Source organism: Urocitellus parryii, unplaced genomic scaffold (assembly GCF_045843805.1).
Source record: "Urocitellus parryii isolate mUroPar1 unplaced genomic scaffold, mUroPar1.hap1 Scaffold_37, whole genome shotgun sequence".
In the NCBI taxonomy this organism is placed as follows: domain Eukaryota; kingdom Metazoa; phylum Chordata; class Mammalia; order Rodentia; family Sciuridae; genus Urocitellus; species Urocitellus parryii.
Window position 1 is genome coordinate 8,051,612 of NW_027553327.1, and position 20,007 is coordinate 8,071,618.

The window sequence follows — 20,007 nt, forward strand, 5'->3', positions numbered from 1 at the left end:
TAGTAAAAATAAATCTAGAATAAATATCACAATAATATGAACATAACACTATTTGCTTTATTGAGGGATGTGAGTTACATACATTTGCCATAACTGATTTGGTCATAAACCACAGAGATTAACCCCAGTTGGTAAAGATGAAAATATGGTAAAGATAAAATATGTATAACACATTGTGGGCATTTAATGAACAATTTCATGAGATTTCTCTCTATTAATATTAATTTTTTTGTAAAGTAGAAGCATTTTGATGATGCAAAGAATGTGAGGCTTACACAAAATCATATAAAGACATTTAGTAACAAACTGCAGTATGTTTATCGATCTTATTATTATCTGATGCTAAAGGACCTGGAAGGTTTGAATAAGCTAATATATAGCCTATGAAACACAGATGGTGATGCATTTGAATTGTCTTTTGTAAAGTATGAAAAAAATTAATAACTCTTGTTATGGTGTACCTAATAGTCGATGTATCAATATTTTTTGTAACTCCAACTGCGTATAAACTATCAGAATAGATATTGATTGGCTCATTTGAAAAAGGAACTAAAGCACAAATGAGAGCTTGAAGTTCTTCTTGTTGTGCAGAAGTATATGATGTCTGCATTATCTCTGTATAAGCACAGCTAAAGAAACCTGCTTTACCTGATCTTGACCTATCAGTAAATACTGTTAGTGCTCAACTATTTGTTAAGCATATACAATTTTCGGGAAAATAGAGGTAGTTACCAAGCAACTTGAATAATTTTGTCATGAGGGTAGTGATTTTCTATTTGACCAGGGAAATTTGCAAAATCTATTTGCCAAATATTAGAGGCTAGGAAAAGCCAATCATTCTGTGGAGTAGAAAAAGGTACAACAATAACATTAGGTTCTGACCTGACCATTTGTAAAACTCATGTTCTCCCTTTAATAACCAACTGAGCAATAAAATCATGAAATGGGGTCAATAATTTTTGAGGAGAATGAGCTAGGTGGAGCCATTTAATAATTCCCAGTGATTGTCATATCGCTCCTGTAGAAGTATGAGCAGTGGGAAATGTTAACAGATACATAGGCTTCTTTGGGCTAATTCTAGTAAGCTGAGAAGTTTTAATAGCAAATTCAACCTTTTTATGGCCATCTTTGCATCTGTTGTAAGTTGACAAGGAGAAATTGGAGAAGGATCCCCCTGTAAAATCTGAAACAAAGAACTCAAATCTTCACAGACTAGTTTTAAACTTTTAAACTCAGCCAATTAATATCACCTAGTAACTTTGGGAAATCATTAAGATATGTAAACCATCAACTCTTATTTGTAAGTTTTGAGGACAGATCATGCATCCTTCAATTTCATCACCTAAACATTCAAAAGAAGAGGTCATTTGTACCTTCTCAGGTGCTATGCATAAGCCCATTGCAGTAAGTGAAGTTTCTATTTTTAAGAATGCATCTGGCCTAGCATGAGCCAAAAGAATATCATCCATATAATGGATAATATACACACCAGGGAATTCTTTCCTTACAGGAGCAACAGCCTGAGCTACAAAGTTCTGACAAAGGATTGGACTACTACACATACTTCGAGGCAAAATTTTCCAGCAAAATCTCTTAACTGGTTGTTTGAAATTTACAGCTGGAAAACTAAAAGCAACTTTCTTACAATTATCTAGATGTAATGGTGTAGTGAAAAACAATCTTTTAAATCTTTTACAACTAAATAATAATCAAAAGGAATGACTGTAGAAGAAGGAAGTTTTTAGGCTGTTAGGCTACCAATGGCTTGATAATACAATTAATTGCCCTAAGATCTTATAATAGCCTCCATTTTCCAGATTTTTTTTCTTATACACAAAAATTAGAGTATTCCAGGGATGAAAAGTAGGCTCTATATGGCCAACTTGAAGTTGTTCTTGGACTACAATATTCGCTATTTGAAATTTCTCCCATGTTAAGGGCCACTGACAAACCCAAATTGGCTCTTTTGTAAGCCAGTTAATTTTTTCTGCTGTTTTTTTGGGGCCAAGGAGAAAATCAGTGCTCCTATCAAAATTTTTGATTGAGTGAATTAAATTGTCTTCACTGAGGAGACTGAGTCATAGACAAATAACCTTCTTGCTGATTCCCTTCAAATCCTCTAAGAGAAATAAATCCTTGATCAAGTATATGGAATTTGAAGTTATTAATAATACATCCATGCTGCTTAGAATATCTTGTCCCCCCAAATGTACTGGCAATGTATCCAGGACATAGGATTTAAAGAGTCCTTAATTATCATCTTTATCTTCTCATCGAAAGTATTGAGCACTCTGAGCAGGTTGTGAAATTTGACCAATCCCTTCTATACTGACAGGTGCAATATTTAAATGCCATTTTCAGGGCCTGTACCTGCTGGAGATAATTGATTTATCTGCTCCTATATCTATGCCTTTGAAATTTTTATGGTTGTTTTTAAAATCCAATAGAGGGTACTCTTATCTAATCAGTTGAGGTCAGTAGGCCCAGTAGGGGAACTCAGGATTTGGAATTCTGTTTGGACAGTCCCTAGATTTCCCTTTATAGAGCAGCAAGGCAAAAATAAAATCTGTTCAATTATATTTTTTTGGAGAGAGCTGAATAATGCAATTTGATTGAAATGTAAGTTTAATCTCCCCATCAAAATTTGCTTCAACAACACCTGGTAATACCGGAATACCTTTCTGAATCAAATTGCTGCATCCTAGTAATAAACATATCATATCTGGCATGGTCGCCTATAAATCTCTGTACAAATTAGTTTAGGACCTATCTCAGGAGTTAAAATTAGCTCCATGGCTGGTCAGAGCTCCAAGGTCTTGGCCTTTGGACCAGAAACTTCTTGAGGGATTGTATGTTTGGGCCAGTTGGGCTAGTGCATAAAGAAATTGGGCCAGGCATGATGACATAGGACTAGGAGCCATTGGCTCCTCCTTTTGAGTATACTTCAATGCCCTTACTGTTAGGCAGGGCCAGCCTTGCCTCATGTTTCCCAGTGGTGCCTTAAATGGAGGCTGGCCATTTATGACATTCTGGACGTGGCCTCCCTATGCCATGTGGTTGCCCCTCCAATGGTGCTGCTGAAAATCATGTGAACCTCCCTGATTTCATGGCAATCCATAGTCCCTAGCCCTGTATCCAGCTTTTCCACAATTAAAACACTGCCTCTGAGAATTGTGTCTCTTGGATGGAGGTTGTAGAGCCTGTTTTAATGTCCCTGCAATTGTGAGATCTTGTAAATGCATGGGACTTACATAGGAACAGAGGTGAATAAATTCAGAAATATCCCTTTCTTAGGATGTGGCTATATTATCTCTTGAGAAATATAATTGACATTTTCAATGGTTAGTTGTTTGACCAGCACCTCAGAACAATTAGAGTCACCTACTATGCAGCTAGCAACCTAATACAGATGAGCCATAAAATCCAAGAATTTTACCTCTTGTTCCTGTTGTATTTGACTGAAATCTAAGATTTTCTCTCCTTTAGTAGGTAGTTCCCTCCATGCCCTTCTAACATAGGCACTAATTTTATTATAAACTTCCAAATCATAGTTTAATTGCTTTCCCAAATCAGTAAACTGTGCTGGCCCCATTAGCATCTCGATCAGTCACAGGAAGACTACTGGGAACACTGGACTGTGAGAGACACTGGGAGGGGAAGATGTGAAGACCTTCTGAGAGTGGAGGCAATCCCCTGAACCAAGAAGTATTCACACAGCTCATGTGGTGGCACCATGCAGTACATGTCATTGCACAGAAAGGGCCAACAACAGGCAAGACTGTGCAGCCTGCACTGAGAGAGGGGACTCCTGACAAATAATACCTGATAAGGAGACGTGAGTGATGTCCAAGGGGAGGAGACTTCTCTAAAACAACTATGAATGTTATTCTCATGAGGATCTGCCTGGGAAGGGAGCTCAGGACTGGGGGCCAAGGTTCTTTCCTCCCTCTGCTTGTGCTCCTGTCCTGACCCTGAGCACCCCCTGCTGGTCTTGGTTGCCCTGCAGGAAGATTTGTGCCTGGGCTCACATTGAGGTCCCCTCACTGTGTCTCTGGCACAGTAATATGTGGCTGTATCCTGGGTGGTCAGGGAACTCAGCTGCAGGGAGAACTGGTTCTTGGATGTGTCTCTGGAGATGGACACTCGGCTCTTGAGGGATGGGCTGTAGGCAGTGCTACCATAATAACATATTAGACTTATCCACTCCAGCCCCTTCCCTACAGGCTGATGAATCCAATCCCAGCAGTAACCACTGATTGTGATGGAGAATCCAGAGATGGCACAGGTGAGGGACAGGGTCTGCAAGGGCTTCACCAGTCCAGGTCCTGACTCCTGCAGCTGCACCTGGCATAGGACACCTGGGGACAAGTACAGTCACACCCTTTCAGTCACCTGGAGTCACAATGTCCACATAGACCCAGGTCTGACACTGAGGACACTCACCTTGGGGAGCTGTGACCAGGCATAGGAAAAGACCCAGCAGCCTCATCTTCTAGAACACACCTGCCTTCCCAGAGACCTCAGCCCTGTCTGAGCAGAAAGCTGGGAGCTACCACAGCCCAGAGGGCATTTGAACCCAGAGCAGGAGGAGGAATTTGCATGTGGGTGAGGCTCTTCTTATATATGGAGAGCTGAAGGCAAGTTGCCCAGGTCCTCTGTGCTCCTGAGATATGTCCCTCTCTGGAACCCAAGTGGAGCTTTACCTGTGAGAGGAGAGCAGGTGGTTTCAGGGGTGCTGGAAGGCTATCAGAGGAGGAGCCTGTAGGGCATGATGTAACATGTGGGGCATGTGCATCATAAAGGAGGAAACCTAACTTGATGTAGGGCATGCAACATGTGGGGCATCTTGCATCAGAAAAGAGAAAACCTAACTTGCTACCCGCTTCCTGGTCCTGGGGCCACATGTGGCTAAGATAGCACCTGGCAATCAGCCAGAAGGCATTGCCTGGGTGGTGACCAAAAATCAGACCACCTCTAGGATAGGCTCAGAACCCTTCTGCCCTCGTGGACAGCTCCTACCTGTAGGATGAGTGTACATGTGAATTTCCCCCACCCTGCTGATCTTTATCCTGATTGGCTCCTGTACATTATATTAGCTGTGTATGTTTTATCAATAAGCTGAGATCCTGCTTTGACTGGTCTCCCTGAGGCATCTGATTGTCCTCCTGCCGGGGAGGACTGAGCGCCAGCGGTCAGTTGATCCTTTCCTTTCTTGGTTCATCCTGGTCAGGAAGTGCTCTTCCCAATATCTCCTACAGGTCAGGAGGGAATGGGGCGGGGGCTAAAAACCTGACAGGAGCCCATCTTCCTGAGCCCAACACCTTCTCCCAGGACTCTTCTCTCTTCCTGATGCCCAGTCTCACTCCTGGAATCCACTCTGGCTCTGGGTGTTGAGTCTTCATGTTTGAGCCCAGCACAGCCCCTGCTTTTTCTTCCACTGCTCTCTGAACATAGATATCATTTTTCTATCCTGAGAGTACACAATACTGACACTTTGGTGGTTTTTACATGAGGTATAGCCTTCCTTATCTTCTATACTCCCTGTTATCCAGGACACACAAGCAAAGACAACAACAGTAAAATTGGATACAATATTGGGGCTGGAGTTCTGGATCAGTGGCAGAGCACTTGCCTGGCATGTGTGAGGTACTAATTTTGATCCTCAGCACCACATATAAATAAATTAAAAATTTAAGTATATCAACAACTAAAAAATATTTTTATAAAAGATTGGATATAATATGTGCTCTGACTTTTGTCACATATGTGATGGTGAGCATTTGTGAAGAGAGAGAGAAATTCTGTCTAAATGGCCCAGTCCCCAAACTGTGCATCTAATATGAGAGTGTTCTCTAAGTTCAGCTCCCACTTTATGTGCAGGGATTTTGTTGGATTCCAACTCATCACCTTACCCTATAAGCTTATAGTGTCCTGGCAGGGTTCCAATATCTCTCTTTGATGGGAAGAACAAGGTTAACAGATCCCAATACAAAACATATACAACCTTAAACAAACTGGCTGCTATTAAGATGTATATTTTTGTCACAATATACAGTATGTTTCTACAATATAAACAGTATGTTTGCAAAAGGATTTACAATTTCTGATGGTGGACAAAGAATGAGATGTTGAAGGGGTAGAAGGTGAGATTATAGAGTTATTAGTTCTTAGGAAGTAAGAAAGAGGAATCAAAAGATGATGGTTAGTAGCAGGAGAAGAGAGAAAGTGATTTTGGGGAGATCAGAAATGGGAGACAATAAGTACATAAGCCAAACACTTAATATTAAGAAAAATAAAATTAAAAAGTGAAAATGATAAAAGATGTAAAATGTAAAAATGAGATAAAAGAATATACAACACAACTGTAATGTATGATTCAAACATCCCTGTCCTCAAAATTCTAATTCATGCAAAGTACTTGGTTTCACAAATATTTTGGATAGCATCTTCTCCCCTCTGCTGCACCTGCTCTCCAGGGAGGCATCAAGCTGAGGTCCTCAGAGGCTCCCTGCAGTGGGAAGGCTGTGCCTCCCTGTGAGGGCCTCCTTCAGCTCAGGAGCATCCAGTTGGCACAAAGCCCTCAGGTCCACATGCTGTTGCCATCTGTGGTGGGCACAGGGAGAAATTCAATCTCTGTCCTCACTTTCAGTTGTCATAAGCTGAGTCCACATAGGGCCCTGTCTAGCTCACTCTTGTGACAAGCCTGGGAGATGGACCAGCCAGTGTCCATATGGACTTCATGATGTTTTCAGGGTGAGGATTAATTTATTCTAGTTCAGTATGTATGTGGTATCTATCAATCTATCTACCATTATATTTCATCTATCTATATATACTCTATCAATAATCAATTATCTATCTTTCTTACCCCCTTGCTAATCTGTCATCTGTGAACTAGGCCTCCCTTCCTCCTCTTGTGATTTGCAGAATTAGGGGAAGCAACTGTCTTGGGATCATCTTGGAAGCACAGTCACCTGAAAACAATGCTGCTGCTCTGCAACCCTCACCATGTCAACGTGGTCCCAGAATAGATAATAAAACTGACATCATGGGCATGGCCACCTGGTTTCTCATATGGCTGGTAGAGAGCCTTTCTTGCAAACTGCACCCCCAGTGTGACCCCAGCACCATTCTGTCATTTATAACCATCTGCCTCTCTTTGCCTCCTGCCTTCTGCCATGAGGTGGTACAGCCTCAGGAAGGCCTGGTCAGGAGCAGCACCTTGATATTTGCATTTCCAGAACCTGCTGCAATGTAGCTCTCTCATTGTAAACCATCAGCCATGGGAGCTGCTCAGAGCAGTAGAGACTGGACTCAGCACACACTGGTGCAGGGGTCTGAGGTGGTTGTAGTAAAGATCTAAAGATGTGAATGCAGTCCTGGGACTGGGCAAAGTGTTGGTCTGTGCCAGCTCAGATCTGGGAGCTGAAATAGTCACCCAACAGCCAATCTGACAGCACCTGTGGGGCTAACTCTGCAGGCATATAGGGTGTAAAAGTGTGGAGGTGGTCTTCCCCCACCTGCATTCCAGAGGATGTCCTGGGTAGCCCTGGAGCTCAGACAGAGCTTTGTTCCAGGTATGGCCCCTGTAAGAGTCCCCCTATGCCATGGCCAGTGGAGCCTTGGAGGAAAGCCCCCTAAGGCCACAGCACATAGATCTGCCATCTGCAGGGCCAGCTTTGAGGGCAGCAGGCAGGAGATGCCACCCTGTGCCACATAGCCAGAGGCCAGCAGAGACATCGGGTGGGACAGACTAAGGCTTAGGGACAAGCCTCTGCCCAATGTGCATAGGAGTTAGTATATATAGTCCAAGAGGTTTGTTCTTAACACCAGTTCCATGGCTCTTGAAGCACTTTGTATGATCATCACATTTTTCATTAAAGAAGATGTGGAAATATGATATAAATAGAGGAAGAATGTCATTTAACTAACAAGAATGGCATCCTGACCCTCCTGGAACTAGGCCTGGCCCTGGAGTACATGGATCTGGCTGAAATAAGACAGGCAGAGGAAGACCATCACCACACCATCAATCATATGGGGAAACTACTGCATCTGGAAAAAGAGGACTATGGCCATTGGAGATGGGAAGGTGTAGAGAGAGCAAGGGTTAGGATGAGTGGTAAGGACCCCATGCAGAGGGGCCTTGTCCTGGTGCTCCACAGCTCACAGTGCACTTTGGCCCACAGTCAGGGTGTTCTTTAATCTTGCAGACTGGAGCAGAGCAGCTGGGTGGGTTCCCCTCTCCAACGAGGGACAGGTGATGGACAGCTGGGTGTGCACAGCCTGGGATACATCATGGCACCTGGCACCCATGTGTCAGGGTGCTGTTCTCTCCCTCAAAAGAACTCCACAAGAACTCATATTTTTGTAGGTATAAAAATAATTTTTGAATCACTAGCTATGTTTCTGATGGAGAGAGATGCTGACATTCTTAGTAATGTTGGTGATCAAACACCATCACATGAAAAAGAAAACAAAATACAACAGCTCATTCCTTATTCAGGCCCTTCAAAATGTATTTAACTGTCAAATCCCTAAATCTAATTTATGCAACCAAGTCCAAATATTATACTCATAAAAGTAGACACAAGGCAGGTGCAGTAGTGCACACCTACAATCCCCATGGCTCGGGAGGCTAATGCAGAAGGAACCAAATTCAAAGCCAGCCTCAGCCATAGTGAGGCACTAAGCAACTCAGTGAAATCCTATTTCTAAATAAAATATAAAATGTGGCTGGAGATGTGGGTCATTGTTCAAGAGTCCCTGAATTTAATCCCCAGTACCTCCCACCAATAAAGCTGGTTTAACCAATCAAATACAGACTGTGTGCAAGTAAGGGTGTCATGTTTAGGAAAAGAGATCCCAGCATCCTCCTTGACTCAGGAAGGAGCTGAGTGAGCCCTCTAGAGCAAATCCTGATGTTTCAGTTAGCCAAAGTAGACAGAAATGAAACCATTGAGAAAATAAGCAATTGAAAAAATTCTGTTAATCTGATACAATATCATTTTTCTTTACCAATGAAAAAAGTATTATACAAACTATGATTATTATTTAGGTGTATGTAAGAACATCAGAGAAGAAGAAGAAAAATCATTGTATTTGTATTTGGTATAAATAAAAATAGATAATAATTTGAGAAGATAATGACAGGTAGAGAAATTTCATATAGAAAATACAGGCAGGAAACAAAAGACTCTTCAATAAATTTTGTTCATACATCTATGAATATGCCAAAATAAGCAACACAATTACATAATTAAAATTCTCAAATAAAATATTAAAATATGGAAATATTGTTTATTGAAAGAGAAATGGCTTGTATTGATATAAAATATAAAACTCTAACTTAGCAACTTATAAGGTTTATATGCAAAATCGGTGTTATAACACTCAATCAACGTCTTTTGGCAAATACAAAAAAAAAAAAAACAAACAAACAAAAAAAAACCATTTAATTTTCTGGAATGAACCAGGAGTAACTTAAGATGATCTGGGATATAACAATTTTCCATGACACTTTTCACCCAGATTGCTGCTGAACTCTCAGGACAGGATGGGCATTGACGTGAGCAGGAACACAGCCCAGGTTGTCCCTGTCTGTAATCCTGAAATCTAGCCACAGTGGCTGGAAACCTGGACAGGATCCAAGCTGACTCTGCCAGGAGCCAGGTGTCCTGGAGTTTCTCAGGCTCAGGGTCTTCTCCCAGCAAGATGGGGTTAGAGCAGCACTAGGCAAACTGTGCCTTCAGGGTCCTGAGGCCAGTGGCAGAGCTGACCTGTTATTCCCACAGTCTACGCAGAGCTGTCCACTCTCCCTCCTGGGTCTTTGCCAAGGGTGCCCCTTTCTCTCACCCCTGTCCACAGGCCATGTACAGCTTGGATCCCTGGGTGTGGAGTGTGGATGTCACAGAGCCTTATCATGACAGGTAGGCGCTCACATACACCAAAGTTACTCTGAATATGCATATTTCTGTGCATTGACCAGGTTTAGGGCTTTCTGTCACTGCTTCTCTGTTCAGTCCATAGATATTTGGTTCAGATAATTCCTTGCTATGGGTGGTGTTGAGTGATGACTGGAGGTTTGGCAGGTACAATGGTTTCTAACAACTGGTTGCCTTGCAAAACCCTTTCTTAACATAAGTGAAAATAAAATTGAATCCAGACATTGTCAAGGGTCCACAGGGGTGGAAGTTTCTGGCCCACTATGTGGGCTTTGCTGTCAAGTGTATTCTGTGACCTGATCCATGACAGGAAGCACACTGAGCAGATTGGGAATCAAAAGATGTCATGGGGAGAGAAAGGGGATCCAGCTGAGAATGCAGAGGGTAAGATATGGCATCAAGTGTTTATAAAGTTAACCTGGGTGTGGTGGAGCTCACCTCTAACCCCAGGTACTCAGAATGCTGAGGTAGGATAATTTGTTCAAGGTAAGCCTGGGCTTCTTAGGGAGAACCTGACTTAAATAACACTCAAATTGGGTTATAATGGAACTCAGGGTTATGACTCCATTGTATCAATCCCTGGTACTGAAAAAATAAATTTAGAAAGTTCACATTAAATACACTGAGCAGTAAATATTATTAAAAATTAATTTTCATCAGAAAATAATGTTGAGTAGCCTATGCTGAGCAATGGAATTATAGACAAGCCTGATCTAGAGGAGGAAAAGCATCTGAGATTCTGAGACAGGAATGAACTAGAGAATTTCCATACAAAATTGTGTCTTGGCAGGTCCTGGCTGAGGAGGAGCCTCAAGGACTGAGGTAAACTCTTCTCTCCTCCCTCTGAACCTGCTCCTTAGCTTGCTGAGCACCCCCTGATGGCCCTGGGCACCCTGCAGTGAAGTTTATGTTATAGATTCACACTGAGGTCCCCTCACTGTGGCTCTGGCACAGTAATAGATGACTGTGTCCTGGGAAGTCAGGGAGTTCAGCTGCAGGAAAAACTAATTCTTGAACATGTCTCTGGACTTTCACTCAGCTTTTGAAATATGGGCTCTAGTTAGTACCACCATTATTTTATATATACTCTATTCATTCAGCACCTTTACTGGGGGCTGAAGGATCAATCCAGTGCGAGCCATAACCACTAGTTGTGATGGACAATCCAGACACAGGACAGGTGACATATAGGGTCTATAAGGGCTTCAACAGGCCAGATTATGACTTCTGCAGCTGAACCTGCATAGGACACCTGGGGACAAGGACAGTCACATGCTATCAGTCACCTGCAATCACAACCTCTGCATCAACCCAGGTCAGACACTGGAGACACTCACCTTGGGAAGGTGTGACCAGCTAAAGAAGAGTCTAAGCAGCCTCATCTTTTAGAACACACTCCTGCCTTCCCAGAGATCTCAGCCCTGTGTGAGCAGAGAGCTGTGATCTCCCACAGCTCAGAGGGCATTTTGAACCCAGAGCAGGAGAAGGACTTTGCCTGTGGATGAGGCTTTTCTTACATCTGGAGAGGCTGAGGTAAGGCTGCCCAGGTCCTCTGTGCTCGTGAGGTGTGTCCCTCCTTGGAAACCAAGTAAAGCTTTACCTGTGAGAGGAAATTAGTTGGGTTCAGGGGTGCTGGAAGGCTTTCAGAGGAGAAACCAACATTCCTGAGCTCTTCCTCTCAACAGGAGAGGACAGGATGGAAGTGCTGGGCCAGGTGAGAGTACTGGGAGCAGAGGCAGCTCTCAGCTGCAGCCTGAGGCTGAGAGCCCCTGAGTGCCCCAGAGCAGCAGAGCCAGGCTGACAGCAGACAGGATGGCATGCAGGGCAGGCTGGGTGAGGGAGGAGGCCCAGTCCCCCTCCCTGTGCAGCATCCCTGCAGTGAGACCTGCCTTGCCCACAGCCCAGCATTTGGAGAAAACAGTGGACACTGTCTATAGTGAGGTGGGTCACTGAGAGGGCAGGTGTAGTTGCTGACTTCCTGATGAGGTTCAGGAATTATTCTCCTGCTTGAGTGAGCACAGCACCCTAATAAGACATGTGGGCTCCTCTCCTTATTCCCTGTGGTGTTGACCATGAACTTCCTGCAAACACTGAGCCTGCAGCACCCACCTCTTGGTATTGGGGTGGCTCAGGTAAGACCTGCTGGTCTCCAGGTTTTCACCAAAAAGCCAGGTGTGCCATTATATGTAGTTTCCAAGTCCTAGCAAATCATCTGATTTAGAAAGCTATTCTTCAAGTTAGACCATCACAGCAATGCACCTAGACCCTTGGCATGACACTCTTTTCTCCTCCCCTCATCCAGGTGTAAACCAGTGGGTTCTAGCACCCAGTGTTTTACTTGGCCCTACCTGAGATTTCATGTCCATCTACTACATTAACATCATGCTCACTTATAGCTCTCTTTCATTAAGCTATGATCAAAATATCGTAGATCCAATATTTTGGTCTCGCAGGCTCCTTGACTTCCTCTCCCATAACGTGGGTTGCTTTGGAACTGTCCTGAGTGGCCTCATGCTCAGTTCAGGTGATTTCTCCTCCTACTCATGGATGATTGACATTGGTGACCTGTTGACACTAGAGCCTTGGCCAAGATTTCTGAGTCACAATTGAAAAAAAAAATTATGTTTCTCACATTCTTTCTGTGTAAGGCACATCCCAGTGTTCTTTCACATCTGAAGTCCAGGGATTCATAAAACATAATTCTTGGGGACAATTTGAAATAATAAAATCACAATGCAGAGACATTGCAGGGAACATGGTCCTCCATTGCTGGTCACAAAAATATTTGTTCACAGCATGAAACAGAAACAAGAGGATAGGTAGAGGGAACCTCCTGGGAATGGATGTCTGGGGGGAATTGCCTTCCCAGGCAGTTAATGTCCATGGATAACAGCAAACATACTATAGGTTTGATTGCAAATTTGACCTGGCTACCAGGGCTGTGGAGGAAAGTTGGCCAGAAATTATATTGGTGACTACCTGTAAATTGCTTAGCTGCTGCCTGAGTATATATACAAGGTAACTGTGCAATAAAATCAGAACTGCTTCTTTCTTGGTCTCCAAAGGTCTTGATTAGTGACTCTGCAGCCATAATCTCCTCTACCCTGTACCGTGGACTTCCTTCCTGGGTGAGGAGAGCCCACAGACCCAGGAGACTAGGAGTCAAGCTACTATGGGACCAGTTTCCACTCCTCAGTACTGATCCACAGACCTAATATCATCAGAGAATAGTGATGCACACACACCAATGTTATAGCAGCATAGCTCCAGGAGCCAGGTGTAGCACCAGCCAGGTGCTGTCCACACAAGAGTGGACAGAGAAAAATGTGACCTGCGTGCCCACTGGAGTTCCCACAGCAACAAGAAAGAGAGAAATAATGTCACTTCTTGGAAAATGGACTGAATTGGGAACATGATGCTTGGAGAAAAAAGTAAGACTCACCAAGTGAGGTAATGAAAGATGTTGTCACATGCAACAGTTACACTCAGGGCAACCCACCAATCCAATACCAGGGGCTCTTCTGGAACCTCACAGAAAGTAGGAACAGAAGGAGGAAATACTCCTCAGACCACCCCTCCTTGTCCTCAGGAACAGCATCCTGGGCTGAAGAGAAGAGTCCAGAACAAGAGTCTGAGTCCTCAGAGGAGAAGCATCACAGGGAGTTGGCAACAGGGAGAGGCAGGTTTCTGTGGTGGGTGGGAGGTGATAATGTGGGCCAAGACCACCTCCCCACTGCAGTAGGGACAGACAAGGGCCTCCCTAGGGGCCCTTCATGTGAGCCCAAAGCCAGACTGGAGAGAAGCTCAGATTAAGTCCCCTAAGGCAATCCCAGCCTGGAATAAAATTTATCAGGTTACAGAGCTTCAGGTGCAGAAAGAAGTAGGGGAGCTGGATGTCATTTAAGGAGCCAGGAACCAGATGTGAGGGGATCAAAGCACAGGGTGGTTCCAAGGAATGTTTTCATAAGACAGAAACCAAATGCTATTGAGGGCCCCATACAACAGAAATCTCCAAATACAGAGTGGACAAGGTTCAAGATGATATATATAGAACACTTAGAAAAAAGCAGGTCTGGGGCTGGGGATGTGGATCAAGCGATAGCGCGCTCGCCTGGCATGGGTGCAGCCCAGGTTCGATTCTCAGCACCACATACAGACAAAGATGTTGTGCCCACCGATAATTAGAAAACAAATATTAAAGATTTTTCTCTCTCTGTCTCTCTCTTTTAATAAAAAGCAAAAAAAAAGAAAAAAGGAGGTTAAAGTAATTTTCTGAAATTATAATAAATTATAATAAAACACATGAAATCCAACAAAATGCCTGTCTGCTAACATAAAATCCAAGCCAAGCCCAACAAGACAGGACACTGAGATCAGAAAAGAGGACAAGAGGGACATGAAGCAGTCTCAGCAAGTTGTGTGAAACACAACATACACTATGAATGCTTATTCGGGTTTCAATATGTATTCCACTGTTATATCACAAATCTAATGTATATAACTTTGTCCAAACATTCTACTCAGAAAAGCAGGCTTAAGCTATAGAACTCAAACTGTCTGAAAGTGAAGGGCACCATATTTAGGGAATGGTATCTCAGCATCCACCAGGGCTCAGGAAGAAGCTGAGCAAGATTCCCAGAGTAAGTTCTGAGTTCTGAATGAGGCAAAGGAGACATAAACTCAACCACTAAGGAAAAAAATTAATGAAAAAATTCTATGTTTATCAAATGCAAAATCACTTCTCTTCACCAATGAAAACAATATTGTACAAGGTATGATTGTTAGTTAGGTATACATGAAAACATCAGGGATATACAGCAAAAGAAAATCATTGTATTTGTATTTGGTATGAAAAAAATAAATTATAATTTGAGAAGATGATGATAATGCTCAATATAAAATATTACAAATAATTAAAAATATAAAAGTTTTGTTGATTGAAAAAGAAATGGGTTCCACTGATATAAAATATAAAACTCTAAGTTACTTAGAAACTTATCTATTTTGTATACAAAAAAAGTGTTATGACTCTCAATCAAAATTTTTTTGGGAAAAAATCAATTAAAAATAAAATCTTTGGGAAAAAGCACAATAATTTAAATTTATGAAGTGAAGCAGGAGTTGCCTGGGAGTATTGTGGAACTAAATATTGGTGATGCTCATCCTCACCCAGACTGGAGCTGGACTCTCAATAGGGTGGGCACCTATGTGTCCCTCTATGTGATCCTGAAATCCAGCCACAGTGGCTGGAAACCCAGGCACTGTCCTAGGTGCCTCTGCCCAGCAGCCAGATGGCCGGGGGCTTCTCAGACTCAAGATCACCTCATAGCAAGATGGAGTCAGGGTGGTTCTGGGCACAGTGTGTCTTCAGGGTTCTGAAGCCAGTGGCCCCACTGGCCTCACTTCTGGGTATGGAGCTGAGAAAGCTCCTGAGCATGTCTTCCTCTGGTGCTGGTTACTCTTGACCATCCAGGTGGAGCTTTCCCTGCTGACCCCTGACACTGTGGGGGCTCGCTCTCTCCCCTATCCCTAGGACAGCTGAGTCCTGCTGCACCAGTCCAGCACTCCCTCAGCATCACTGTGGGGAATTCAAAGTGTCTCTCAAATTCTCTGTGTCTGTGGAAGGCCCCAGCCTGGATATCACTGTGGAGAAGTCCCTCATGGTTCTGCAGGAGGGCTCAAACACAGTGCTGAGAGCAGAAAAGTACCCGGGAGCCCCCTTACCCTGGTTATCTCCTCTTCTTCCTCTGGCTGCTAAAGGCTCTTCTCTCTGGAGGGATCAGGCTCCATAAACTCTGTCTGTGACATGGGCCAGGCTGCCCTGTGCTGAACTATGGAGCTCTCCTGTGTCTCTGCAACCTGATGACAGCAGAAATTCTGATAACTGGTTGGTTTCAGAGACAGTACTTGGAATCAGGCCCTCCCTTAGGAACCCTTGATGATGGGCCTGAGCTGCGACCTTTGTGTGTCCTAGTATGAGCTGGGTCCGGACCCCACTGTCCATTTTGCCTCACTCTGAATCCAGAGTAGAAAGTCTACTCTGTGACTGATTGTGTGTCTCAGAAAGTGCTGTCAACAACTCTGCAGAGGGCTCTGGATATTGTGTGTCCCACTGTGAGGTCACTCACAGGAGCAGGTGTGGCCACACCCTGTGCTTATGCATGGTGAATCTCTGCTCCCTTACAGTGATGACTTTTGAATGTAGAATTGAGAGCAGATGAACAGGATTATAAATCTAGAAAAGATCCATGGGGAGGCTCTGAATTGAGGGGAAGCCCCAGTGGGAATCCATTTGAACCTCCCTCTTCAAGAGTTCAAGTTGGAGCCTGTGATATAGGGCTCTAAGTGGCCCTGGTGTTCCTGGCACCCTGAAAAACAAGGAAACAAACATTTTTGTCAAAGATATCATAGAAATATACAAACTGAATTAAAAAGGTATTAATTGCCTAGGACCCAGGGGGATAGAGAAAAAAAGCCTCAATACACAACAAGAAACCAGTCCTCAACCACTCTCTGCACCTGCTCCTGTCCTGACCCTGAGATTCTTATTGCTGAGCGCCCCCTGCTGGTCTTGGTCACAATGTGGGAGGTTTGTTTCTGGGCTCACACTAAGGACCCCTCACTGTGTCTCTGGCACAGTAATAGGTGTCCTTGTCCTTGGCTCGCAGACTACTCATTTGCAGGTACTGCAGGTTCTTGCATTTGTCTCTGGAGATGGTGAATTGGCACTTCACTGAGTCTGGGTAGTAGGGGCTAACACCATTTTAGTTAAATTGTCAAAACATTACAGGCCCTTCCCTGGAGCCTGGCAGATCCAGTTCATCCAGTAGCTGCTCAAGGTGAATCTAGAGGCTGCACAGGAGAGTTGCAGTCCCCCCCCAAGGGCTGCACGAGGGCTCCCCCAGACTCCAACAGCTATATATCCACTTGTCACCTGCAAACACAGAAGCATCCTGGTCAGGACACTCTCACTCATACACTCATTCTCTCACTTCTGTCCACTCACACACTCAGGGTCTCTGGTTCTCAATTATTTACCTTTTAAGACAGCCACCAGGAAAACCCAGCTGAGCACACTCTCCATGCTAATTGTCCTTGCAGTGACCAGTCAGGAGTGGGCCATGGAGCAAGCACAGGGACTGCATACATGGTCTCAAGCCCAGGGCTGTGTCAATGGGTAAGGAACCTGCCACTCACACACCTAGAGCAGACAGTGCCAGGCTGCCCCTGTGTCTCCATGGTGATTTGGCCATGATCAGGACCTGTACCTGAGGGTGAGACAGGAAAGGAGAGGCTCTGGCCATGGGCTTCTATTGAGTGAAGTAGGCTACAGCCCTGAGAGAATTCAGACCTCTCCATTTCTCCCATTTTCCATGCCCAGCATCTTTTTTGTCCTGTCCAGGGAATATGGTGAAAGAAATATATGGAAGTGGATACGTGGTCAAGAACAGGAAAGACTTGAAAATTGGAGCAGTGTTCTTGTATCATCTGGGGCCTGAGACCAATTATAGCTAGCTAAATATCTATCTATATTTCTATGTATCTATTATCTATCATCTATCTTTCTCTGTGAATCATCAATCATCTATTATGAATATATTATTTATCATCATTTTCTTATATTTATATCAGCTTTGATAAATTATTTTGTCACTTATTTATATTTGTATATCATCTTTTATCATTTCCTTGTTATCTGTCAATGAAATACCTTATCTATCTACCATGTATCTCTCTATTTGTCTGCCCTCTGTCTGAGCATATCTATCTATCTATCTATCTATCATCTGTGACCTGTTCCTCCCTTCCTGCTCCTGGGCAGTGCAGGACCTGCGGAAACAGCATCTCACTGTCTGGAACATGTGTCTTGTGATCCTCCTGGGCACACAGCTACTGCCCATGCTGCTGCTGCCCTGTCTTTCTCAGCATGTCCACATCATCCACAGATAGAGAGAACAACTGACACCCTGGGCCAGGCTCCCCAATAGCCTGCCCCTGAGACCTTCCACCATGTCCCCACTGCACTACTGAGGTCATATCCCAGCACATGTTCCTGTGTGGTGCAGAACATGTGAGAACCATGAGGAGGAAGTGCGTCTGAACTTAAGGGTTTGCTGTAGATCCCCACTCTCCAGCTTATCCAAATGAGGGCCAACCAGAGGTCTCTCAGATGGCAGGGGGGAAGCCCAGACTGCCCACCTCTAGTCAACATCACACTGCAAGCTTTAGCAATAGCAATTTACAGGACAGGGAAGCAAAGGCCCTTCAAAGTGGGAAGGAGAATTCAAGGAACTTCAGTTTTAGATGACCCAATTTTATATACATAAAAAGCTAAAGAGGTCCCCGCCCCTCTCTGCATATGGCTGCTGTTGCCCTGGGCTGCTGTGAGCTCCTTAGCTGGCCTCGCCTCCTCAGCAGTGGCGGCTTCCCCGTTGTAGCCGCGCTTCTCAAGGAAAGGGAACCAGGCGCAAGTCCTGGGGGGAACCGGAATAAGAGATCACCAGGGAGGCCCGGATCCCCGGCAACCCAGCGCTCCCTTCAGAAGCTCTACCCTCTGCCCTGGGCCCGCTGTTGCTCAGGCTGGTCTTCAACTCCTGGGCTCAAGCAGTCCTCTTGCCTCAGCCTTCCTGAGTAGCTGGGAACAGAGCACTGTGGGAGATAATTATGAAAAATGAAGCACTGCTGGAAATAGTCCTCATGCGGAACACCATCAGGTACTAGTGATCCCAGCAAACCCCACTGCACAAAGGACAGCATATCCCGTGGTGGTGAAAGTGGAAAATGCTTTACCAAAGACCAAGTAGAGGGAGTTCTCAGCATTAACAAATGTAAAAATTACTATGAAGTACTTGGAGTTACAAAAGATGCTGGTGATGAAGATTTGAAAAAAGCTTATAGAAAGCTTGCTTTGAAGTTTCATCCAGACAAAACTATGCATCTGGAGCAACAGATGCTTTTAAGAAGATTGGAAATGCTTCTGCTGTTTTAAACAATCCAGAAAAAGGAAAACAGTGTATCTCACAGGCAGTGAAGAACAAGCATGTAATCACCAAGACAATGGCAGATTTAATTTCCATAGAGGCTGTGAAGCTGATATAACTCCAGAAGACTTGTTCAATATATTTTTTGTTCAATATATATTTCCTTCAGGTAGTGTACACTCATTTTCAAATGGCTGAGCTGGTTATAGCCATCAACATCAGCATCCACATAGTGGACATGAAAGAGAAGAAAAAGAGGAATCGGAGGTTTTTCTGTGTTTATCCAGCTGATGCCCATTACCCTACTGATTCTTGTGTTATTATTAGCCAACTGATGGTCTCCAATCTTCCTTATTCCTTATATCCCAGATCTGGATCAGAGCAAACCATTAAAATGCAAACAGAAAATTTGGGCCTTGTTTACTATGTCAACAAACATTTTAAAAATGAATATAAAGGAATGTTATTACCAACGGTAAAAAAAAAGTGTAGAAGAAAATTATGTGACTAATATTTGAAATAATTTCTGGAAAGAAAGCAAAAAACAGATATGCAGTATGCAGCAAAAGTATACCGTGATGATCGACTCCGAAGGAAGGCAGATGCCTTGAGCATGGACACCTGTAAAGAAGTGGAGCGGCTGACTAGCCTTTATAAAGGAGGATGAACTGGAATTTGTATTTATACCTTTCAGCATGCTCTTTATCTCTTCTGTAAATTTAATTTCATCATGAAAGCTGAAAAAAAAGATTTGATATTAAAAACTGAACTGAATAGTTGGTTCTTGAAATCTTGGGCTGTTTATGACCTATTGGTTCCTTTAAATAGTAAGAACTGAGAACTGAAATTAAGATTTATGTTTCTGCAATTATTTTAATTTTAAAAGCTTATATGATTCCTCAATAAAAATGCTTTGAGAAAGGATTTTCATACCTGTAGCAATTCAGTTTTAGTGATTCTCTCTCTTTTCCCTCATGTAAATATTTATGGAATGATCATTTTGTGTACATACAGATTACTGCCTTTTACTTAAATTCTTTTAGTGTTTAGTTCCATAAGACACTTCCTTAAAAAAAAAACCA

General features: G+C 43.5%; 1 pseudogene; it reads left to right on the forward strand.

Annotated features, from left to right (window-relative positions):
* The window catches only part of LOC144252182 (dnaJ homolog subfamily B member 14 pseudogene), a 28,558-nt pseudogene extending 8,966 nt beyond the window's left edge, over positions 1–19,592 (forward strand).
* The last annotated feature ends 415 nt before the right edge of the window (positions 19,593–20,007 follow it).